The 12,152-nt window shown below is 43.6% G+C and overlaps 1 protein-coding gene and 1 long non-coding RNA gene across 4 annotated transcripts in view; one reads left to right on the forward strand and one right to left on the reverse strand.

Moving 5' to 3' along the window:
- The window catches only part of GNAQ (G protein subunit alpha q), a 354,951-nt gene that overhangs the window by 268,632 nt on the left and 74,167 nt on the right, over window positions 1-12,152 (reverse strand). The window contains exon 1 of one of the 3 annotated variants that reach the window (XM_049633997.1): window positions 9,005-10,252. The exons of the other annotated variants lie outside the window; for them this stretch is intronic. The gene's annotated coding sequence lies outside the window, so the exon portion shown is untranslated. Of the gene's footprint in view, window positions 1-9,004; window positions 10,253-12,152 lie in introns of those variants that run through there. 3 annotated transcript variants of the gene reach the window in all.
- LOC125925281 (uncharacterized) lies at window positions 4,880-5,384 on the forward strand. Its single transcript, XR_007458767.1, has 2 exons — window positions 4,880-4,965; window positions 5,203-5,384. It is a non-coding gene; the product is annotated as an uncharacterized LOC125925281 (long non-coding RNA).

A 12,152-nucleotide genomic window follows, 5' to 3' on the forward strand; every position in this document is an offset into this window, starting at 1 on the left:
CAGATAAAGGCATCTATTTCCACAACCTTCTGAACCAGGAAGCATCCTTGAGCTACTGGCAGGAACTCCACAGTAAGTTCCTTCCCCAGCTGTTCCCTGGACTCCATTTCCCATCCCAAACCCTGTCACGGAACTGCTATTCCCAGGACCACTCAGACCAGGGCTAAAAGGGAAAATGGCCCAGTCAGGTCCTCATTCTCCAGCGGCTCCCACCCCACCAAGACGCCCTTCCTTGACTGCCCACCTGGAGGCGCCATGAACACAACAATCCACACTTCTCAAGGTCAAAACAAAACCAAGTCCCTTGAAAAACAACTGCTGTGGCCATTGTTCAACCCACAGGCATTTGGAGTGTTCATGCAGAAAAGTCGAAATTTTCCCTTGCAGGAAGTTCCTGGAAGGAAGTCGGTGCCCTGAAGCTGGGCCACTCCTCAGACCAGAGAAAACAAAGGCAGTCAATGCAGGCATCTATTCTCCAGAATGGCTGTAGCATCCTACATTACGAAGCAGGATCCCATGGCGGCAGGAGCGTTACAGAGAACAGGTCCTGAGCTTTCCTGGCAGGCACGGTCTGGTCGCAGAGCCTCTGACCTTGCGCGTTTGAGGAAGGCTGGTAGTTTTCTGCCACATGAATCCAGCTCAAGACTTGAATGTGACTGTGGACCTAAGTCCTTCGCCACCCCACCCCAACCTACCGCTGGCCAAAGCCTTCCGCCATTAGCCACAGCAGTCCTTGGTGGCTTGGTAATAGTGGCAATGGAATAGTGTGGAAAGGTATTCTTGAGACTCTGCATCCACAATTACTAAAATCTTCTCTCTTAAATCATCTTAAAAGTAATGCATAGGCAGTTAAGTTTTTCCAAACAGAACCAGGTGATAGTAAGTGGTAAGTAAGTGTCCCTGGGCCCACGGTCCCCATTTCCACTCCTTTCCGTTATTATTGTTTTTACACTCTTTGTGGTTATCAGCTTAACCAAATAATAGGCTGGTCTCTCTTCTTGATTTGTCAACCTCGGCCTGCCTGCCTCCCTCATATCTAACTCATTCACACTTCCTTCACCTCTAATTCTCCCCTAGTTTTCTTGATTATGCTATTTTTAGCTCTTCAATTGGTCAGCTCTGTTTCTTGTTTCAGCAGCCTTGCACAGTGTATCTTGACATCCCACCATGTAAGAGAAAGAAATTAGCATCTCGAAACAAATTAGCATCCTCTACAGCCTCTTTTCTTCCTGCGGTCTAGCCATGGACTTCTGTCAGTGGAAAGAAGGGACTCTTTCTGCACTGCCAGGTTTTTAAGCCTTGGTTTGTTTTCTCTATAGTTATAATTACGTCTTGTCTTGTGTGGAGATTAACCAGTAGACTATTTAGCTACATTTACAACATTATGATTACGTAAATTGGACTTCCTGCAGGATCAAGAGCAGGTCTCAACTCCTGGAGAAGGAAATACAATTCTAAGACTGTGAACTTGGCTAAACCTCAGGGTTAAATGGGTTCTCTTTTCTTACATTCCATTAAATGCTCAAAATTATATAATACCACACCTTAGATTGCTTTTATTTTCACTTTTTTTTTTTTTTTAGTTTATTTATTTAATTTTGAGAGAGACATAGTGTGCGAACAGGGGAGGGGCAGATAGAGAGGGGAAGAGAAACCCAAGAAGACTCCGGGCAGTGAGCACAGAGCCCTACTCGGGGCTGGAACTCACAAAATGGAAGATCATGACCTGAGGCGAAATCAAGAGTCGGAGGCTTAAGCGACTGAGCCACCCAGGCGCTCCTTATTGCTACATATTTTAAAAAAACATATGCAACAATTACTTTATTATCCACTTTTTTTCACCAAAACTACATTCGCACGGCCTCACCACAATCAGATATTTATCCCTTTCTAATACAGAAGTGTACAACTGTGAAAGCACAAGGGAACAGTTATTGAGCTAAATAATTAAGCCAATAACAAGCACTCCTGAGGCCCAAAGGCTCCAAGGCGTATGCCCGAGGGAAGGACTGGCACCTGGTGCAAGAGATAACTCACTTGGCATGGCTACCAGCTCTTTGTTTCTCCTGTGTGAAGTCTGGCTCAATGATTTAGCTTCTGGACTATCTGATTGTTGTTACTGTTTATTTGCTCAAAACAAAACACCAACAACATATTGAAAAACTAAAAACGTAGACTGTCTTAAATTATGTCCGTGGCAAATCTTATGAAACAGAAAATAGGTCACAACACCTAGCAGAGAGAAAAAATTGCTTGTTCCAGGAGATAAATTAATTTCTGAAACAGGCAAAAGTTACAGGAAAAGCAATGCAGCACAGTAAAAAGAGCCATGGTGTGGGGGTAAGACACAGCTGAGTTTAAATCCTGGATAAACTATGTTTCTTGCGGCCTGACCGGACACTTTGGAGGAGTCCCTGAAGCTCTCCGAACCTATTTCCTGATCTGTAAACAGACGTAACACCACCTCTTTTGCAGGGGTACTGGGAAGAGATGGTGTGTATAACATAAACAAAGGACAGTCCCTGTAGCTTATAAATCAGTGCTTGATAACACCAGACCTTACATGTCCAGGATCAAGAATCTCTCTAATTAGCTACAATAAATGAAGACCACGCATCAAGCTGTATTTATTCAGATCCTAGGAAGGGAAAGAAAGGGGGAGTGGCAGGCAGATATTACTAAGAATCTAATCATAAAACTAAAAGAAATGTACAAAATGAAGACAAGACATACAATACTAGACAAAAATTTGGTTACGGGTAATGGTACTACAAAATTCTTTTATAATCAGACTCCCTGGAAAAAAAAATTTTAAGTACCTTCTTTGATTATAATTCTGAACTTGACCTTAGTATGTTATGATGTTTTGACCAGCAAGATATAAACCTTACCGTGGACAATTAAGAAGTCATTCCAAAAGATACCACTTTGCTAGTAAAAAAGAAAAAAAATCCATAATTGACAATTTATTCAAATATATGGTTTAAAAAAAAAGAAAAAGATTTTGCATGAATCACTGTTGCAAAATTATGAATTCTAGGATTCATATCTGGTTGCAAAATTATGAATTCTAGAATTCTGGACAATGAATACTCCCACATGTTGTACCTGTGTGTGTGTGTGTGTGTGTGTGTGTGTGTGTGTATAAGAATCAGGCACAGAAACACGGTGTCACTAAAGCGTCTTCCACAAAACTGTGGCACTAATCCAAGCTCCACCTCTCACAGTTACATGGAATTCACTTTCTGAAATCTAAACATTCTCTTCTTCAATTTCCTTGCACCTGCTTAATCCATGCTATACAGTGATGTAAACTTTAAATGATTTCTAGCCAAAAAATATTACTAGACTCCTACGTGCTTACCAAAATAGCTTCTGTTTGAAAGTGAGTGGTTAAGTGTTAGGATCTAGACCACCATCTAAATGCATGAAATTTTCCATATTTATTTAATTATACTAGTATGTAATATTATTAGTAAGCCTTTTCTTTCATCATTCCATTGGTCTTGCACTGTTCCTCCATAAGGTTAATGTTAAACTTGCTTTGTATTTCTACTCACTGCCAATATTCTGCCATGTAACAGTATTTCTTCCAATCAGTCAAGATGGGGGTGGGGGGGGGATGGAGAGTACTTAAAATGTTCTGTCTTTTGATCATCAAAAGAAGGGAAGGGAGAAAGAAAATAAATCCAGTCCTTTTGTTTATGAAGGTGACATCTTCAACTATTTCGGAAAGGCACTGCAACATATGCCTCCTGAGCATTTCCTTTGTGGGAGGCAACTGACAAAATCCAATCCTGCCAAACAGCACAGCCGGGGAGCCTTGATGGCAGGAGGCAGGGACGGCTACAGGACCCCAAAGCAGACTGAGGCAGGTGTAAATGTAGAGGGACAAAAATCACATTTACCGTGACCCAAGTCAGTTCATAGCTGGTCATCCACTCCCAGCTTATATGTTCTGTTTTAGAGACCAAGTAAAAGTCCAGTGGGCTGATGTGGTGTTATCCCCGGGTGCCTGGGTGGCTCACCCGGGGAAGTATCTCACTCTCGATTCCAGCTCAGGTCATGATCTCAGGGTCACGGGATCAAGCCCCGCATTGGGCTCCGTGCTGAGCATGGAGGCTGCTTGGGATTCTCTCTCTCCCTCTGTCTGCTCCTCTCCCACTTGCACTCTCTCCATCTCTCTCAAAATAAATAAATAAACATTTTTTAAATAAAAATAAAATACCCCTTTTGCCAATCTCAACTTAAATCTCATTTTTCTCGTGTTTCATAGTTCTATCTTGCATCCCTAGTCTTAAAGAAAAAGCTATCAGGCACTTCTCAAGACCTTATTAACCAGGTATTCATCCTTGGTCCAGATCCCTTTTTCCCACAGCACAGAAGCCACGGACCTGCCGAGTTTCTACCCTGCTATTCAATTCCACCTTGATTAGAATTCCACATCACTTCCATATGGCTAGTTAACTGCCTAACCATCCATAAGAGTGAGTCTCAATTATGGAATTATAAATCCAACAATTAACTGACTCGCTAGGTTTGAGGAGAGTGTTTCTGTGTTTAGCCTCCTGAGGTAGGCACGTCTCTTGGGATGCGGTTCAGGTTCCCACCTGGAGGCTGGGCCACATCTAAACCCTCCCAGGCCGACAACGCACAAACCTGCTGTTCACTCCTGTCACTCGCCTCTGCCAAGTATGGCTACCGTTACTGGCCACATTTCACACACACTCATCGTGTTTGCGTGCTTAGGGAAAGTTTCTTCTGCAGAAGAGACATTTTTAGCAAAGCAGCATCACTATTCTCAGAAAGCTTTATGAAAAGGAAATGATCCTAGTCTTTATAAGGAGCCACTTCTGACACACACTATTAAAAAAAAAAACAAAACAAAACAGGGAACCATCTGACTGCAGGTGTTGGCAAAAAGAAAAAATAAAAAGTGAATCTTCTTATTTAAGAAGTGGGTAGGTTAGGGGCGCCTGGGTGGCTCAGTTGGTTAAGTGGCCGACTTCGGCTCAGGTCATGATCTCGCGGGCCGTGAGTTCAAGCCCCGCGTCAGGCTTTGTGCTGACAGCTCAAAGCCTGGAGCCTGTTTCAGATTCTGTGTCTCCCTCTCTCTGACCCTCCCCCGTTCATGCTCTGTCTCTCTCTGTCTCAAAAATAAATAAATGTTAAAAAAAAAAAAAAAAAAAAAGAAGTGGGTAGGTTAAAGACCGATCAATTATGGTAATAACACTATGGGCTCCTGAAACCTCATGGGAAATTCTACACCTTTTCATGGAGTTGGCTGAATATAAGAGACCGATATACCCAAGAGGAGGAGGGAGACTACAGCCCTGCCTTATCATGGTTAGGCGAACGTCAGCTTTTCTGAGAAGTAATATGAACTTCTTGAAAAGTTTGTTCAGAGGTATTTACAGCATCTTACCATTTCAAGGCAACAAAAATGCCATCAAATATTCATTGGGCAGTAGTGAAAAATGCATTCTCATTAATGAATCCTTGACCTAAATCCAGTGTTTGGTCTAAAACACCAAAACCCAAAACCAAATCTAAGTGTTAACAAGAGAAACGTGTTTGGGAGAAGCGTCATAAAGAAAAGATGTATGTGGGTCTCCAACTGGTACCTGCATAATATACCAATGCCTGAACTCTTCAAATATTTCAACTCTGCACTCTGCCATACTGAAGGACCAAATACCAAAGAAACTGTGTTTCTTTCCACACCTTCTACATAGGGACAGGCATTTTGGTTTTAACTTAACAGCTAATTTAACTTAACAGCTAATAGAATACTCACATACTCGCATATGGTAGTAACATTTACTTAATATACATTTAGAGAGAGCTGAACATCAACAGCAAGCATACTTTCACAGAAAGCAACTGCATCCTTGTTTTTTTAAAACGTTCTTTAAAAGGGGGGTGCCTACCTTTTAGTAGCCAGTTCAAGCTGTGAAAAATCTTCTAAGGGAATGTGCAGATGTGACTATTTACTCACTTCCAAATTCCTCTGTGGGTAGCCTCGGGCATGTCCACAGCCCTTCCATTCTCAGCCTGCTGGGAGACGTCTCCTCACACAGCCAGCCAGCCTCACCCCTCACTTCTCCAGGGGACCCTGGGAGAATGGTGTGGCCTTGGGCCTCTTCAAAGAGCTATTTGCCTCACTCCTCAGTTGGCAGCTGTGCCCTTAGCTTCTTTCTCTCAAGGCCCTCCGCCTGTAGGGGGTTTGGCGGATTTATGAGCAGTCGGTCTGTGATCACTTTCTCGCATTTTATGGAAACCCAGCAAATGTGTTAGTGACCGATGCTCGGAAAATCAGCATCACCGGCACGTCTGGTCTTGGCTTTGCTATCATCAACAGAAGAGTTTGGTGACTCAAGGGACCTTTCACCCTGACCCACTCTCTTAGTCAGGGAGATTCTTCCCTGGGAAGTCACAGTCTGAACTTAATGTCGGGGACAGCAGGCTTGACTGGGATCCGCAGCACATGGGTCACTGTGCTCAGCAGTGGGGGGGAACACCAAAAATAGTAAAGACTAACCTTTTATCCTGTCCTCCAAGGAATATCTCCCTCCCCTCAAAAATCATCTTGGTCACTGCCTTAATGCAAATAGAAAAACAACAAGTGGTCAGGTATCCAAGCAGGGCACCACCAGGAAGTTGTCGAACCTCTCAGGTCAATTACCCGTAGAACTATTATGAAGAGCCTTACTGATGAAATCGTTAGCCAAGTCCTTGGAACATGTAAGATTCTGAAAAGGATAAATTCATTACATTTTTATTTTCTTTAGAACACTTCTACCGGGGAGCCTGGGTGGCTCAGTCGGTTAAGGTTCCAACTTTGGCTCAGGCCATGATCTCACTGTTCATGAGTTCGAGCCCCGACTCGGGCTCTGTGCTGACAGCTCAGAGCCTGGAGTCTGCTTTGGATTCTGTGTCTCCCTCTCTCTCCGCCCCTCCCCCACTCATATTTTCTCTCTCCCTCTCTCTCTCTCTCAAAAATAAACATTAAAAAAAGAAATCTACAAATTAATATGCTTTACTGTCTTAAAAGATCTTTTTTTCAACATCATGAAAAAAACTCCCTTCACACAACATCACATCCCTAAAAGTTGGCCCATGGAGAACAGACAGGTAAATTGCCAGTCTATTCTGAAAAGAAATTGGGTCAAAATTTGAAGAAGGAAAGAAAAAAAGCTAGCTATGAGTAACCTTTTAGGTAATATTTGTAAGTATAGGCTAGAGCCCTGAAGTAGATTTGTTTAAGCTTCTGAAGCTCTCTGCCATCACAGACTTATCACAATAATGTTCAAATGTGTGGGATGAAGTCATGATAATTACGGCGTCCCCAGGACCTGTAGGAACTGAGCCGCAGCGCTAACCCCATGCGGATCCTGGAGTGTTACGTGCAGCAGCCTTCTCGGGGGAGCTGCAGTTTTAACAGACGCATCTCAGGAATGCAGGTGCTATGATGCAGGGCTTCCTTCTACACCCTGAGCAGAGCCAGGGAGAAAAACGGCCTGACTGACCACTGAAGCCGACAAAGGGACCAAGCTTCTGAGTCAATAATGGAAGGATCCTCACGCCTGGCTGGATTCAGGCATCTGAGAGCTCAGGGGAGAAGGCAGAGAATTCGACATCAAGTCGGCTACCATTTGCGGGTCCTGACACCGGACACCATGGCAAAGAAATGGCAATTCTATGGTGTGGACATAAACTAGTTGCTCTAAAATGGTTTTCACAAGAGTCTGTGGAGGTTTGGGTTTGTTTGGTTTTCCTCCTATAGAAACCCGTATCACTTGAGACGATGGAAGAAGCTGAAGAAATTAATTGTGAGCAGTCATCTTTGCAGAACCCATATTCCACAGACTAAAGACGAGCTGTATGCCACTCATTACATGCTATTAACAGGTACAAGGGATTAACAGTGCAAAAACACTATAAGCAACCGGGTGTTGCTAGATTAGCGCAAGCGAATTTTTAAAAACCGCCATCATTCAATGCAAAATTTAAACCAACTTTGATCTTGTTGATATGGCATGAAGACTTTTTTTTTTTCTATTTTTGTGTTTTCCTCTAACAGTCTGACTTGACACAGCCTTACGATTTGAAACACGGAGACCAAAAAGTATAAACCACCTCTACTGCCGTGGCTATCTCCCGGAATTTCCTGGCATTGCAGTACATCCCGCATCAGTATTTGCTTATTCTTCCACCGTGTGGATTACAGCCGCCGCCACTCCTTCCCCTCGTCCCATAGCTGCTGCCTCAATATCCTGGTCACACGTGCTATTTGCACACACACACACACACACACACTCCATGCAACAGAATCCTGTTGCCCTAAGCAACACTGCTTGCCTGATACAAACTGCCATTCTCTTTCTAGAACCTCTGCATCTTATTAAACTTCCCAATGTTATGGACCCTGTTACAGAGATCCAGATTTGACCTTCGAGGTTCCCTGTGACTACTGCTAATGAAAGCCACGAAACAATCTCCTGAAAGCAGGACTCTCACACCTACTCAAAGGTCATGCCTTGAGTTTCTACAAGAGGTCCACCCTGGCCTGTTCCAGCATGACTCCCTCACCCACTGCCTACTTTTTTTTCTTTTTCCTCAGAGTTTTGATCATGGGTTTTCATTTATTTACGTGTGTCCTGGTTAAATGTCTGCTTCTCCTACTTGCCTGCAAGATTCATGAGGATACTCTGTTTTCTCTCACTATATGCCTAGCTCTTAACGCAGTATCTGGCACATGGTCAAAGAAATTTTAAGATCTGATTTATTCTTTTAAGTAAACTCCACAGAACCCAACATGGGGCTCGAACTTACAACCCAAAGATCAAGAGTTGCATGCTCTACGAACCGAGCCAGCCAGGCACCCCAGAAATATTGTCTAAGCGATAGACGCTACTCGGGGTGCAAAGGTGCAAAGGTTCAATCTGTCAAAGCTGGTTACTACCGTTGCCTTATGCATCTTTCGTCTGGAAATGCGACTCACCTGTTCTACCCGTGTTCTTTGTGGCTGGTTAGTCTGACTTAGTTTTCTCTTCTTGGTCGGCCATCATGCTGCTGGGGGAGCAGAAACAGTATCAATTGGATATGAAGCTCTGCCTTCACTGGGCTTATCATCTACGAGCAGCACCATGCAAAAACTACATAAGGGTCAATATTATCTGGAGTGTTTCTCTGGGTCTGCACAGTCATCGACATATGGAAGCTTCTGGGTGACTGCCTTCAAGACTTCTGCAATGCTTGAAGCCAGACTGGAAAAGTTTTCTCACAGTTAAGAATTACATCTACACGTTTTGAGGAATGTCAGACTATAAGATGCCGAACAAAACCACAAAACTGTGATTCACCCCAGGTGATAGGGAAGGGCTGAACATCCCTCACCTGACAGAGGCATCTAAATTTAGGAGGTCTGCCAAGTAAGCAATGCTGTGTTCCTGTCAATCTCCCTCAGGGTCCACAGCCAGGGCTGTGGTCTGTGGACGAATCGCTCACTCAATCATCTGGCCAATAGTATTTACTAAGCCATCGTGTTGGGTCCCATTCCGGCACATGGGGTCTAGCAGTACACAAAACCAGATAAAACCTCTCACGGAGCTTCTAGTAGGTGGAGACAAACACCAGGCCCATAAATGAACAGGGAACTGCTGGGGGAGCAGTCCGGGATGGACATACCTCAAAGGCGAAGTCCTGAAAATGGAACGGAAGTGCTGATGGGTTCGAGGAACAGTAAGCGGGATGGAACGAGGAGCAGAGTGGAGAAAGAGAAGAGTAAAAGGTGACAGTGTCAGGGAATGGAGGGGAGGGAGGCAGGGACAGAGAAGGTAGACAAGTACATCCTCTACAAGTCTAGCTTCTACTCCCATAGGAAGCCCCCAGATGGCTCTCAGCAGAGCAGTAATAAAGCTGCATTTTCTTGAACAGGATAACCAATTGCAGTGAGAAGAATTAACTGGGAGGGAGGGAGACAGGGAAAGGGAACTTCCTTTAACACCTGCCACACTGCAAATAGTAGAGCTTGTGTTCCACACTGCAACCAAAAGGCATGCTGGAGCATGTGATTCATCTGCCCAGGGACTGGATTAAGCACCTTTCCATCGATAGAGGCCAGAATCACTCCTTTTCATGTTTCTTCTTTTGAAGGAAGATGATATATTGGAAACACGGGCGTCAAGATTGGACAGCCCTGGTTTCCATGCCCACCTGCCACCCTTGTAGGATGGGAGCATGGACCAGGTAGGTTTCCTCCTTTAAAAAAATGGGGGCACCTGGGCAGCTAGGTCGGTTAAGCATCAGACTTTGGCTCAGGTCATGATCTCACGGTTCGTAAATTCCAGCCCTGCGTCAGGCTCTGGTGCTGACAGCTCAGAGCCTGGAGCCTGCTTCAGATTCTGTGTCTCCCTCTCTCTATGCCCCTCCCCAGCTCGCACTCGGTCTCTCTCTCACTATCTCAAAAATAAACAAACATTAAAAAAAATTTAATTAAAAAAAAAAGTGGGGGGTGCACCTCAGTCAGTTAAGCATCCAACTCTTGATTTCAGCTCAGGTCATGATCTCACGGTTCGTGGGATCAAGCCCAACGTTGGGCTCTGTGCTCTGCTTGGAATTCTCTCTCTCCCTCTCTCTCTCTGCCCCTCCCCTGCGCTCTCTCTCTCTCTCTCTCTGTCTCTCAAAATAAGGAAACATTTTTTTTAAAAAAGATGAACATACCACTCATTGGGCATGGGGCCTGGCAGAACATGCAGGTGATGAATAAAGGAGAGATGTTGCCATTATCATTCTAGTGACAATGATGGGAGACCCCAAAGTTTTGTCAAAAATCCACACATTGCAAGATTCTATGAAGACACAATAGTATCTTTCTCACTAATCTCACTGCCAAACCCTCTTTCAAGAACAATACGAGTGACTTTTTTGAAAGCTGATTCAAGTCTAAATACTCGTATTTCATCTGGACATTACTTCATGAGATTTAGCAAGGAAGCCAACAGCTGTCCCAAACAGATCAAAGATGAGTTTCAGCTACGGACTTCCAACTCCCTCACTCTTGGTGAAAAAGATAAAATGATGTTCAACCCCAACCCAGTGCCAAATGCTGTAATTGCTCTATTCAGGATATTTTTCAAGATAAATTCTTATTTTTTAGCAAAATGTATCTTCTCTTTACAAAAATAACTACCTACAAAAATATTAATTTTTAAAGTAACCTAGAAAACCAAAGATTTCATTTGATAGACACATTTTATCGTGTTTTTAAGAACTCAGGCTTTTCCATCATGTTCCATCATGTACCAGATACCTCTGGTTGCCTACTCAACACCCACTCCCCCTTAACCCTTGCTAGCAAAGCTAGTGTGTCTGTCCCATCACACACTTCAAGGGATGGTGGGTGACCTTGCTCTCAGTTCACGTGTGAATCCTGAATGAGACGATCACTATGTCCAAGGTCTGGTTCCCCGTCAAGTGAACCGACCCCGGAGGCAGGTCTGACTCTCAGACTCAAAACAGGATTGAATGTTGATACTGGTGGTGGCTATATGTTGGAGGGGCACTGGGGAAGTGTGCCTTGCTCCCAAAAAGGAAAACGCCAGAAGAAAGAGACCTTTCTGTCTCTGCTTTTGCTACATCCAGATAAGGAGTTGGAAAGTGTGGCTGGTGCTGCTATGAGCGTAAAGCAAAAAGAATCTCACAGAAGCAGGAGCCACTGAGAACCAGAGCACTGCACTGGGACATCTGGAGCCTTCTCTACCTCTGGACCACTGGTTACATGAAAGAATTAATTTCCTCCTTGCTGAAGCCAATTAGAATCGGGTGTTTCTGCTACCAACAGCTTGCTAAAACATTGTTTTAATACATTACTACTAATTTTCTTTTCATCCAGTACTACTGCTGAAAATGTTTTGATACATGACATCACATTTGTACAAAAAAAAAAAAAAGATGCCCTTTTTCCCCTCACTTCTTTTTATCGTAAGTGTAATGTACATTCCCTTCTGAAAATCATTTTTTAAATCTCATAAATGACTTGAGTAAAGTCTGAGTTTTTCCTAAACCATGTCTCTATTTATATGAAACTTACACATATTCCGGATTGGTTATTTACAAAAGCTAATGAAAACTCTGTGCCCACATATGTT

Source organism: Panthera uncia, chromosome D4 (genome assembly GCF_023721935.1).
Source record: "Panthera uncia isolate 11264 chromosome D4, Puncia_PCG_1.0, whole genome shotgun sequence".
In the NCBI taxonomy this organism is placed as follows: Eukaryota; Metazoa; Chordata; class Mammalia; order Carnivora; family Felidae; genus Panthera; species Panthera uncia.